Here is a 14,094-nt window from a genome sequence, read left to right as displayed (position 1 = left end):
TCTGGTTTATGGACAGAAGTTGAGGATGAGCACTTAAAGCAAATACACTGGTCTAGAAGCTATGAATTCTGTTGAACACTTTGTCTCTGCACAACTTTGGTACAGTGAATGCAATGCTACAAGTTCAGCCATCCCCCAAGAACAAGAGTTAGCTGCTGCTACCATTTGCATTAAGCGAAAACCATTCTGGCAGCTGTGTTGAACATGTCTAAATATTGATATTCAAAAAGGGCATCACTCTGTGTGACAATACTTGTATAACATCATAAGTTTCATTTGCCTAACAGAGGCAACATTCAGTTCACTTCTTCATAGTCTCTCAGGCTGCCCCGATGATAATTTTTCATTTTTTTCATTGATCACTTTCAATACTTTAGCTTTCTTCAAAACAATTCATGCAGCTGAAGCATCCAAGAGTAGTTGAAAAATGTCTTTAAAATCCAAGTAACATCATTGCATAATACCTTTCTTTGGTTTCTCTCACCATTTATATCCATTAGCCAGTGCTAAAGTTTCCCCATAGCATTCCCCATAAAGCCAGCTCTTGAAGTGGGGTAGTATTCACTGGTACTCCATATCAGCACTTTGCTGAACATTACCAACATATATTTAGAAAAACCTTCTGTCTTTTCATTGAACTTTTACACTTTCAATTGCAAACACCCCCCAAGCTAATATAGTGCGGAAAAATCGAACCCCCCTCCACCCCCAAATATAGCATATGCATAGCAGCATGCATTTGGACTTCTGGGGGGATCCAGCTACCGCTTTCATGGCTCTTCACATTACAACAAGAAGTACCACCAGTTCTTTTTCAGCAATTTTTTAATTCTGTTTTTTCTGCCAATGGCTTAAGTTTATTGTTAGAAAGCACCTTAGCATGAATAACAGCTAAAGAATTTGGATTAATGTTACACCATATTAGTTTGTAACAAACAAATAACACATCAAGCAAATTCTAGAATTAATGGACACCAGTGTGTGTTATGATCAATAGATCCTCCATTACTTTGTTTTCACATTTTATATGTGGGTAATTAAATCTCTAAAGACTAGGGTATCTCCTTCTAAAATGTCTTTTTTAATATAATTATCAAGTCACTTACTGGTCCTTCTAGCAGTGTTGGGGGTTAGTAACAGACTCCCAGTGTCATGTGTCTATTATTGTATTTTTTTATTCTAAACCAAGCACTGTATCCATACTGTATCAGCACCACTTTAATCAGCCTCTTATTTACATTCCCTCTTAAGATGTTTTGACCATCACTTTGCCACATCATCTTTTAAACTTGCTTTATCCTGAGCAAAACTGAAAGGCAGCTGTCCCACCAAGTATAGGGCACAAGGCAGAACAATCCATACAGAAAAATGACAGGGTGCAATATTTTCTAAATTTATTAACTTTTTCCACACTTCTTAGATTTAACGAGGCTTCTGTTATTGATATATCATCACATTTTCGTGTAGCTACAAAGGTCTGTATGGCTCCATCACAGAATCATGCAAATAATTTCTGTCTTGGTTACTGTCTGTCTGCATTTCCTTCTTTGTCTGTGTAAATGTTTCCTGGATGCTCTTGTTTCCCTAGGACAAATTCACTAATTATTCAACCACAGTAAAGAGAATACCATAAGGAAGATGTGTTAGAACAGAAAAAGCTGACTGAAGATTGTTTTATGAAGTCTGTTTTGTCTACCTTTGCATTTTTCGACTCTCAATCAGATGTTATGCAGATGCAGATAGAAAGAGCATAAACATGTCAAAGAAATGTTAAGCCTGGGTCGGGGCTGTTTAAAGAATGGTGCAAACAATTGTGTTCTTCAGCTATTCCACTGTAATGGTTTTGTTGACCTGAGATTAAGAGACTAAAGAAGCTTTTCAATTCATGTCCAGGATTTCTGAAAGAGATCACTTCATCCTTTTATTATATTTTCTACTAATTTGCATACTACCTGTAAATCATTATGCAATTTACGTTCAGGTGAATATTTATACTATCCATGGTTTATGTGTACGTGTATGTAAATGTATATATACATATACTTTGATTGTTTGATTCCAGCATACAATGTACAATTTAAAAGGTACCACTGAGAGGCCTTTCTTAAAAATCACTAGTGCAGACAGTAAATAATTTAGTGAAAAAATCAGATTACAAGAAAGTTCTTTTGAGATGCCCTGAATCCTTAAAAAAAAATATTAAACTATACAACAGTAGATGCCGGCAGTTTCTAACTCACAAAGACTTCTTTGTGTTCCCACTCTGTATATTGAAGGCTGGTGTCCACAGAGAGTAGCAGGTCAGCATAACCATCTCTTCTGAACAAAGGTGCTTTGAAGACAGCAGTGATTAGATTCAGAACAGCAAGCTATTCAGACAAAGTCATTTTCCCATGTGTGTTCAAAAACTTTCAATAGCCTTTAACAGCAAAATGAAAAAATGTATCAATCAATAGGCATATTTTAAGATGGCTTAATAATACAAAATAGACTTTTTATCTACCTTTTGCATTCCAACTGGTGTTAAATAACACTAATAATGTTCTTTATTGGAGCCAAAGATGAAAAGAATAAAGCTTCATTAATTTTCAATTTAGGTATACTGAAAATAAAAAAAAACTTTTCCTATCTGCATTATTTAAATTGGCCAACTGATAAGAAACAAAGCACTTTTTACACACTAGTCCATTTCATTACAGCAATAATAACAACCTTAAACTCAAGTAGTCCATTTAAAAATCATGGGGGTCTGCGCTTATCCTGAAAGGTTTGGTATCCAGCAGGAAACTCTGAACAGGCTGTCAGTCCAAGCAGAGCCGCCCACTGATGCACACCCTCAGCACTTAAAGCGGGCTAATGTAAAATTGACAATCAACCTTAACAAGCACATCTTTAGGAAAGTGTGAGGAAAACCACAGTTGGTCAGGAGGCCTTAAGTAATCACACATAGAAATAACATGACAAAAACTCATTATTTTGGCTAGTGTATATTTCCCAACTGAGAAAACAAATCTGTCTAATTGTTATCTGCCCGGAAACTTGTCAAGGATTTCAAATTATGAGTTATTAATCCAGCAAAGATGTATTCATCCAGGACAATATCAAGTAGGACCTATAACTTTATGAAATACACATCCCTCACCAGTGGAATGCAGTGAATTATTTCCAAAGCCCCAAGTATCTCTTTCATTTATAACAGTTATATATATTGCCCTGCGGTGGGTTGGCACCCTGCCCGGGATTGGGTCCTGCCTTGTGCCCTGTGTTGGCTGGGATTGGCTCCAGCAGACCCCCGTGACCCTGTGCTCGGATTCAGCGGGTTGGAAAATGGATGGATATATATTGTGTGTTATATATTCACATACAAACAGAGAGAAATATTATACACAAAATGTATATATTATATATGCATACCATAGATTGTACACATGTCCCTGTTTTTATAACACTGTACCTTCATTTAAATGGTATTAAAATATCCGTATTTGTGAAAACTGCAATTATTAAAAATCAAAAACAAAGTGGCCTGGTCAACTCTCTTACTGGGTACTGAATGTTTGGCCAATTGTATTAGAACAGCATCTGTCTAAAACAATGCTCTATTGGGTTTCTATAAAAATAAAGAATCTGCTGGATCTTCTTCATTGCAGGCTCAACTGTATATTTTATTGCCCAAAAAGGTTCACACTTAGAGTAAAAAATATCATTTACTGAAAGTTTGATACAAGCATAGCAATCATTTTTCTGTATGGATGCTGCTAATACAATGTCCCTTCCAAGGAATTCTGCCTAAAATTCAACATCCTTTGTGGGTCTGCCACATAACAGGAAAAAATAAGAACAGCAGACAAAGGTAATACACTGATAGTCTGAAAAAAAAACTTCACATTGCTGAAGCTTTGAAATAACTCCCTAACACAGCTGCCTATCTTCCTTTCACAAAGGGCTCTACTGACAATTACCAACAGGTACTGTCTACCATTTTCCTTCTCTTTAGCAAAAGATGACATGCCTGCTAATGCTAACTTTCTCACTGCTGAAAACAAATATGATATCCCCAGGGCCATCTAAAAAGGGTAAGTGGAACCCTAGGCTGGAATGATGTAGCAGTTTGTTATCACAAGACAAGTGTTCTGGGATGTGGAGTGGTGATGACTGACAGTAGTGCTGAGCTGCCCTCATAAGCAACCTATTTGGGCTGCAGAATTGTCCCTTATGTCATTGGTACTTTCAGGTATCTGACGAACACCTTTGGTATCAAGATCATCGCCTGTGTGGTTTTCTTCTTCACTCCTGCTTTTTACAATTTCGTATGACCCTTAAGTGCCAGATTTGCATCCTCCCTCTTTCTAACTCCTTTTCTTTTCTCACCTCCAGGGTGGTAATTTGTCCAGATCTCTGTTTGTGCTTGCCACTTTTCCACTGGCTAACTTTTTCTCTCCCCAGCTAGTTTATTTATGCCGTATTCTGTAATAACTTTTAGTCTGTAACTGATAATGCAGTTAATGTGGTGTTTCTAGTTTGAAAGATACATTCGTTGTCCCAGTCATTTCATGTGTTTAAAAGGATGATATTTGTGTGGCATTTTATTAAAATATTTAAACCTCATCTTTTTATTTCTCTGCATCTGAGAAGAGGGTTTGATTGGGTGGTGAGGGTGGCATTGTTCAGCTGACACAAGATCCCTCAAGGTGCAGGGCCCTAGGTGGGTGTCCACTTAGCATGCTTCAGAAATCATTGACTGATTTATCAGTTTCCTTCCATCCCTCAGATCCACAGTAATATACTGCATACCGTATAACACAACCCTACTGCTCATTGCAGTCAGTCTCTCTATCAGTGTTCCACGACCTAAAACCATCCCAAGCTAACTATTTCATACAGTTACCCTCTCTACAGAAGTTGTAATCTTCAGCAAATCAAAAACGCTCATCTTTATTCACAGTTCCTTAAATTCCGGTGCACATGTAGTGATTAAGTTAACTTCCATAATAAAGCACTCAGAATGAATTTTCCCAATAACATGGGAAGCATATACTCTCTGCTGTGGGAAGTACCATCAACTAAGCCAACAGCAGAACTCATAACATATAAACAAAAATGAAAAGCAGAAATTAAATCCACATCTCACTTGTTCTCCCTTCCATTGTACAGATAGATAGATAGATAGATAGATAGATAGATAGATAGATAGATAGATAGATAGATAGATAGATAGATAGATAGATAGATAGATAGATAGATAGATAGATAGATAGATAGACAGACACTTTATTATGGATCCTTATACAGCAGTGGCTCCCAAACTCGCTCCCAGTGACCACCTGTGGCTGCAGGATTTTGTTCCAAACAGATTCACAGTAAGTGATGATAACTGATCATATTCAGTTAGCTAGTATTTTTTTGCTCTTCTCTTAATGTGCATTAAAAAACCACATTAGTATGATTTTACATTATAAGACATTTACCAAACCAAAGAGCTGGTGGTGGATTTTAGGAGGCCCAGACCCCTCATAGACCCCGTGATCATCAGAGGTGACTGTGTGCAGATGGTGCAGACCTATAAATATCCTGGGAGTGCAGCTGGATGATAAATTAGACTGGACTGCCAATACTGATGCGCTGTGCAAGAAAGGACAGAGCCGGTTATACTACCTTAGAAGGCTGGCGTCCTTCAACATCTGCAATAAGATGCTGCAGATGTTCTATCAGACAGTTGTGGCGAGCGCCCTCTTCTACGCAGTGGTGTGCTGGGGAGGCAGCATTAAGAGGAAAGACGCCTCACGTCTGGACAAACTGGTGAGGAAGGCAGGCTCTATTGTTGGCATGGAGCTGGACAGTTTAACATCTGTGGCAGAGCGAAGGGCGCTCAGCAGGCTCCTATCAATTATGGAGAATCCACTGCATCCACTTAATAGTATCTTCTCCAGACAGAAGAGCAGCTTCAGCGACAGACTGCTGTCACTGTCCTGCTCCACTGACAGATTGAGGAGATCATTCCTCCCCCAAACTATGCGACTCTTTAATTCCATCCGGGGGGGTAAACGTTAACATTTAACATTATACATAGTTATTGTCTGTTTTTCACCTGCATTATTATCATTCTTTAATTTAATATTATTTATTGTATCAGTATGCTGCTGCTGAAGAATGTGAATTTCCCATTGGGATTAATAAAGTATCTATCTATCTATCTCTATCTATCTATTTACAAATCTATTTTTTTAATGGCTTTAAATGTTTTATTCTTTTTTGTGTTCCTATTATTTTTCCCTTATTCTGTGAAGTCTGCTCACTTCATTTTATACTAATAGTGACAATTAAAAACAAGCAAATAGACACTCAGGCGAACCACACTAAATGATGAAAGGCTGCAACTGCTTCAGTGTCAAACCCACTGATTAGTCAATAATGGAAAGGCAGAATGGAAATCAAGATGAACATAAATAAAAACTGTAAAAACAATCTACATATAACTGCTTAATTTTTATTAAAATGTGTTAACGCGCTTAGTTTCGTAATTTCTCCACTGACCCTGAAACACATAAACAGGGAAATAACAGCTCACTTAATTAGGCTAGGAGTCCACTTAAAATCAGAAGTTGTTTGGAACAAAAAAACCTGCTGTCCCAGGGGGTCCCTAGGGCCGTGTTTGGGAACCATTGTTATAGGAGGTATCCCTGATCCACATATGATCATCCTCTGTTGACTTACGCAAACCTCTTGTCCATACATGTAGCTCTCTTCATAAAGCAGGGCCAATTTTCCCTCACTGGGCATTTATTGTGGAAGAAGCCATTATATCACTTCAAATTTGTCACCATAAATAATAATATACTTGACTTGGTCCCTTTAAAAATGTAATATTACATAACAGGTATCCTGTCAGTCCAGAAAATGTTTGCAATGTATTTCCTACAAAAAACATCCAGCTACCTACAGTACATAGGTGAAACATGCTGATGGCTTGCAGAATATTTTATGGAGCATATTTGAGCTGTTCAGATCAAACACATTGCAAACCCTACTCCAGACCATTTCACACTCCTTGATAACTCACACTGATATGTCTTGAGTTCTCTTTTGAAAGTTTTTTGAGGATGAAGAGAAGAATGTAAGCTCATTCTCAGGCTTGCATCACTCATTTCCCCAGTGCTGAATGGCTAGCTAATCTTGTAATTAATCACTTAATCTCCTTGAATGGCTGCTTTCTGCAACCTCTCTGGTCTCTCATTCCTCTTTTAGCTTTGTTTTCCCATTTTTTTTCTGTATATAGAACACAGCTGATGAAGGCTACCACAGTTGAAACAGTGCATTTCCAATCCTCTTTCCTATGTTTTTTCCCCCTGTGGGAGCAACCTTTACCTGTTCATTTTTTTGTAGATGCTCATTCATGCAGTCCTTAATGCTAAAGTCCAGCTTCATTATTTTCAACCCTAAATCAAATCATGTATTCCATCCTTCTATCCTTCATTTCCTAACATATTTATCTAGAACAGGGTTACTGAGAAGCCAGTAGGGACTGGGAACAAGGCAGGAGCAATCCTTGTTTCCTATTTCTTGACAAACCTTACGCTTAGTTTTTGGTTTAGTACTGACACAATTAGACAGTGTACCATCACTCAAAAAGCTTTGTAATAAATACTACTTGCTAAAGAAACATTTTCTTCATTAACTGCAAGCTAAAACTCTGGTCATCTGATATACCTCAGTTTCCTAAACTACCACTTATAACTACTATAGAGCCACTGTTATTAATCAATTTAATAAGATTTTCATCTAAACTATATTTAAACCTGCCATAAAATTTAATTTTAATAACATTTTTTAATTTCAAAATCAGGAGACAATTAAGTATAACCCTTCTAGAAATGGAGTAGGAGTTATTCTGAAGGAACAGTATGTCAAGAGTGTTTTGGAGGTGAAAAGAGTGTCAGGTGAAGTAATGATTACGAAGCTGGAAATTGGAGGTGTGATGATGAATGTTGTTAGTGCATATGCACCGCAAGATGGGTGTGCAATGGGTGAGAAAGAAGATTTTTGGAATGAGTTGGATGAAGTAATGAACAGTGTACCCAAGGGACAGAAAGTGGTGATTGGAGCAGATTTCAATTGGTGAAGGGAACAGTGAAGATGAGGAGGTGATGGGTAGGTATGGTGTCAAGGAGAGGAATGAAGAAGGTCAGAGGATAGTGGATTTTGCCAAAAGGATGGACATGGCTGTGGTATATACGTATTAAGAAGGAGGAACATAGGGTTACGTACAAGAGTGAAGGAAGATGCACACAGTAAATTACATCCTATGCAGAAGAGTCAATCTGAAGGAGATTGAAGACTGCAAAGTGGTGGCAGGGGAAAGTGTAGTTAAGCAGCATAGGATGGTGGTCTGTAGGAGGACGTTGGAGATCAAGAAGAGGAAGAGAGTGAGGGCAGAGCCAAGGATCAAATGGTGGAAGTTGAAAAAGGAAGACTGCAAGGTTGAGTTTCGGGAGGAGGTGAGACAGGCACTGGGTGGCAGTGAAGAGTTACCAGACAACTGGGAAACTACAGCAGATGTAGCAGGGGTGAAAGCAAGTAGAGTGCTTGGCATGACATCTGGAAAGAGGAAGGAGGAAAAGTAAACCTGGTGGTGGAATGAGGAAATACAAGAGAGTATACAGAGGAAGAGGATGGCAAAGAAGAAGTGGGATAGTCAGAAAGATGCAGAAAGTAGACAAGAGTACAAGGAGATAAGGCGCAAGATGAAGAGAGAGGTGGTGAAAGCCAAAGAAAAGGCATATGATAAATATTTCCTTCTGACAGTGAACACAATGTAAGGCACACAAAACTCAGCCTTTTTTCACGGGGCCATCTTAACATGAGCCTGGAAAAACACAAAAATTTTCACATATAAATGATACTCAATTGGTAAACCATACAGACGGAGATGGCATAGTGTGAAATTACTATGAACTATTTATTATTTATCAAGTGTTCAACACAAACATTTGCGAAATTTCTTTGCAGAGAATTGAGTTAAAGTGACATTAACATATACGCTTTTACGTTATGCAGTGTGTGAGATCCATCCACATACATGCACATGAGGTTGCAGAGATGACCGTGATACTAAATCAGAGTCAAATGCCAATGTCCACTTGTAACACAATAACAAATATTTATAATTTACTAAAGTATTTATTTATTGACAGCAAGTCACAACATACATAGATTAGCATGGGGCCCCCGGGCAACTGCCCAGCGTGCTCTTGCATTAAGACGGCCCTGCTTTTTTATACAGGTTAAAAGTAAAAACTATGTCATCTTCTGACATTGTGCCCATGGCAAATCTACTCGCATGGAACAATTTGGTCAGACAAAGATGCAACCATCCTTGACATCATCTAATTTTAAAGAAATATCTTGCCTTTTTAAGTGCAGACGTGCAACGAGTGACACTTCAGCACCACTCTGGAACAGAGTGAGGTGTGTGTTGTTTTTTTTTTTTTTTACAGTGGCTGGAGTTCCAATCCTGCCACCAACCCCCAAGTATGAGGACTGGATCCAGGGCTGGATGCAATTTAACGTCATACTCAGGACGAAGCAATTGTAGGTTAAGATGTAGTAAATACTAGCAACTGAAAACAGTAGAAGTAGGAGTGGGGAATCAATAGCAGGGACCTTGAGTTCAGTCTTGGAGGGATACAGTGGCTGCAGGTTTTTGTTTTAAACCCGTCTGAACATGTTAATGGTCTTATGACACAGTATAATGCTCAGAGAATTTTAAATGCACATTTATATTTGGAATATTGTTACACACGTGCAAGTAGGAGGCAGCTAAAGGGCTTGAGTAATTGTAATACCACATCAGACCAGGGGTCGGCGGGGTGCGCTGACTGTCTATCTCAGTTCCTTGCAGACCATTCCTGGGAAATCCCACCAGGATCCCATGCCTCTGAAGACGTCACTTCCATTTTCCGGCGCCTCTGATGACGTCACATACAGTCCCAACCCTAAAGATGATGTCACTTCCTTTACGGGACTTTAAAGGCACCATTTTGCTTACCTATGATCAGTTCTAAAATTTCAACCTTTTGCAGACAGGGTATATTATACGGGTGGCTGCCCCAAATCTTTATGATGTCTTTGCCTCATCATACATTTTGAAAATGTATCAAACATACTATTGTCAATTGTGAACACAAGGGTTCCCCTTACAAAGAATCCCCCATAGCTAAGGTTAGATGATGTGGCACGGAACAGTGAAGTTTTTCTGTCCTTTTACCTCCTTAGTGTTGCATTTTATCTCAAAAAAACAAGTAAAAAGCGTTGCATTTTTTGGGTTGAAAAATTACATTTTTATTAACTCTCATCTTTCTGCTATAGAATGTGCTAAACACTAAAAGCACAAAGCCAGCAGTGTAAAAAGTATAATAATGATACAAATAATAATAATGAACAATAAAAATATGAAATGAATAACAGTGATGCTAATACCATATATACTGTCTTTTTTGTGATATACCTTTGAACTGGAAAATTGCTTAGGTATACAGTCATTTACAAGACTCTGTTCAGCGTAACTGTTGGCGTCAACAATTCTTTCGACCACATCATCATCAAGAAATATTTTCAAGTAAGTCAATTGTATTGGTTGTCAACATTCATTGCCCTACAAAATCAAAACAAGGTGGTGCCGATTTATTTGAAGCACGGGCAAAAGAAACCCAAACACGAGTGTCACTTTCGGATTCATCAGAATTGCTTTCGGTTTCACTGTCCATTTCAATTTCACTGCCTAAGGGGAAAGTCACTTCATCATCACTGCTGATGAGAGGCTCCTCAACATCACTGCTTGTATCACTGTCAAGAGCGTGCAACATCTGGACTGTTGAAAAATGTTTCTTAGGCCCTTCTGTGTACTCTCCTCTTCAGTTCACTCCACAGGTTTTCAATAAGGTTCAGGTCAGGGGACTGAGATGGCCATGGCAGAACTTTGATTTTGTGGTCAGTTAACCATTTCAGGGTTAATTTGGACATGTGTTTCGAATCATTATCCTGCAGGAAGATCCAATGACAACCCAGTTTTATTTTCCTGGAGGAGGCAGCCAGGTTTTGATTTATAATCTCCTGATATTTCATGGAATCCATGATCCCATGTACCCCAACAATGTTCCCAGGGCCTTTGGAGGAAAAATAGCCCCACAACATAACAGAACCTACACAGTATTTCACAGTTCAGACAAGGTTCTTTTCATTATAGCCATCGTTCTTTTTATAACAACCCCACTTTGCGTGTTTATTTCCAAAAAGTTAAACTTTTGTTTCGTCAGACCATAAAATATGGTTCCAGTCAAAGTTGTTGTAACATTTAATACACTCCAGGCACTTGTGTTTGTGGACAATTGACAGAAATGGCTTCTTTCTGGCATACCTTCCAAATAATCTGTTGGCATGGAGATGCCGTCTGGTGGTGGTTCTAGAGACTTGATAACCCCAGAAATATAGTTTTTCTTGCAATTCCTCAACAATGATCCTTGGAAATATTATTGCCTCTCCTACCATCCTTTTCACTATACCGTGTGGGTAAAATAAACTTGGGTCCTCTTCCAGGCAAATTTGTCACAGTTCCAGTTGATGATCACTTCTTTATTATTATCGCCCTAACTGTAGAAATGGGCATTTTCAGGCAAGTAGCTATTTTATTTATAACCATTCCCAGAGTTGTGAAGGGCAACACATTTCTCCCTCATTTGGATTGAGTGTTCCCTTTTCTTTGCCATGATGAAGGTTGCCCAAGGAATTTTGGTTCTGTGTCTCCTCACATTTGCATCCCAGTTCATCATTGATTTCAGCTGGAACGTTGCTATATATTCCAATCAGCTTAACAATGTCCAAGTTAAATGGGAAACAATTCAGTTACATTGTTTCACATTAATTTCCAAGGGTGCCAACAATTGTGGCACATGTGTTTCGGTTAAAATATTTATTTCTTGATGAGGGCTTTGTTTTTCTTTGAATGAACTTATTACAATTAAAAGTCAGATGTTTCTCATTTTTTCAGTACAAGATGACGGTTCTTCAGCAAAAAGTGATTTTTTTCTAACCCTTCTTACTAATTTTTTCAAGGGGTGCCAATATAGTGTAGGGCACTGAATACCCATACAGTAGATGCAGCATTGGCTGCTGTTCCTATCGGCAGTGATACATCCACATGTATGTATTATACATGTTACAACGATGAAGATCTGCTTATAACCACATACATATGTACTGAAACACATCATGGTCTATTTTGAAATCAGATGCAAATTTCTTAATTCTCAACAAAACTGCATTCCTACACAACCCTACATATTGTAATCAGTTTTACCACTTACATGGTACAATATTTGTAGAGTATTTATTATTAATAGCTTCTGGAAGCAGTAACGGTAATGGCCACAATATGTTAATGATAAGTAAGCAGCATATGCATTATGCACACTGTTCTGCCCCACAACTTGTTAGCCGTTAGCTGTTATTGTTGAGCTGTGCTCCCTCTTCATCTTGTTATTTATTAACACACCTGTCAGTCACGTCCCACACTCACAGTGGTGCCATAAATGTCTATGAAACTCACATAAAGACATGTAGGTCTCATAATAAACATTTGAATACAATACACCCCATGTGTCTCACATAGGCACCCCTTTATCTCTTGTTTCGGTCATGTCCGAAGCGTATCTTTAAGGTATATAAACCCCTGGGTCTAGTTAGTTGTGGTACGCAGCAATCTGAACCTCTGTCTACGTGCTTCTCTTTGTCTTGATCCAACTGTGGAAATCACTCGCCTTGTAAGTGTCTTTTAAAGCTTTATTGTTTAATGTATACTGTCTGCTATATATTGCTTTGTAAATCATTCTTTATTGTCTTTGGTTGTACACCTGTATATACTTGTATGTTTCTTTTGTATATATTTCAGTTTACAACGAGGTACGTCCAGTAAAAGCCTTCAAGAAAGCTCACCCCTTGTCGTTTTTATGTGGATGTGCGAGTTGTTTAAGCTCTCTGCGGCTGTGTTGCATGGACAGCGGGGAGTGAGGCAGAAAACACACACTTCACCAATGAAACTTACAGGTAATAATGAGACATACTGTATTTGCCATATAGAACTGGAGTACCTAATAATAAAAATTTCATAGGACAATGTCATCTAATTAGAACACACTTCTATATGTTCTGTATGCAAAAAATAATTCAATACAAATCTGGCGTGTACCTAGACACTAAAATGTCAAAGTAACATAAAAGATCTGTTCACAAATTCTAATTTTCTTTTTTACTTTAGGTATTAGATCAGCATAGCAGTGACACACATACAGCAGAGTTATTGCTGGGGCTGTACCCTTAGGGTACAAATGTCATAGCAAAGACATACTCTGCCCCATGAACATACAGACGAAGCAACAACTTGTACAACTGAGAACGCAAAGTGCAAAGTAAAAAGAAAACGGGTTGGTCAAGGGTACAAGTCTATCCAAAGGATACAGACAAATTGTAAGAGGGCACCTTTCTTGTTAAGTTTCCATAAAAGAGGGATGCATGGAACTGCAGCATAACTTCAAACTTTCCAGAGGAACATTTGAGTCAAATACTGCAGACTTATTGCGCTCTGACAATGGTATTATAAAACAATTAATTACTAGAATGCCTTGCATTTGCATACCAATGATCAACATATTATCAAGTAACTTGTTCCCAAAATACTAGTAATATTAAAAGTAATATCTTAAGTAGTTTTCAGTTATTGATGTATTTAAATATATTTTAATTGCTGTTGCTGAATTAAATAAAAAAGGTCAGTATGACAATTGATTCCAAACATCTGGAGTGTACTCTTAATACTTCCTATTCATGCTTTTAACATTTAAAGGAATTCAGTTTTTATTTGTAGCTGGTGGTCTGAAAAAAGTGACATATGGACATCTACACAAGGCAATGTTGAACTTTGGGGGGGAACCTTACTCTGAAAAATCCTTTATTTAGTAAACCACAAGGCCCACTGCACAGAGTGTCAGCACTGCAAGTAAGTGGCAGGTCGTGGTGGCTCAATCACCGGGGAGAAAGCATCCC

The 14,094-nt window shown here is 38.2% G+C and overlaps 1 protein-coding gene across 11 annotated transcripts in view; it reads right to left on the bottom strand.

Moving 5' to 3' along the window:
- The window catches only part of LOC114651810 (prominin-1-A-like), a 273,810-nt gene that overhangs the window by 83,891 nt on the left and 175,825 nt on the right, over positions 1 to 14,094 (bottom strand). The window lies entirely within an intron of this gene.

The sequence above is a fragment of the Erpetoichthys calabaricus genome, chromosome 5 (genome assembly GCF_900747795.2).
Source record: "Erpetoichthys calabaricus chromosome 5, fErpCal1.3, whole genome shotgun sequence".
Lineage (NCBI taxonomy): Eukaryota > Metazoa > Chordata > Cladistia > Polypteriformes > Polypteridae > Erpetoichthys > Erpetoichthys calabaricus.
This window is presented reverse-complemented; position numbering and strand designations above follow the sequence as displayed.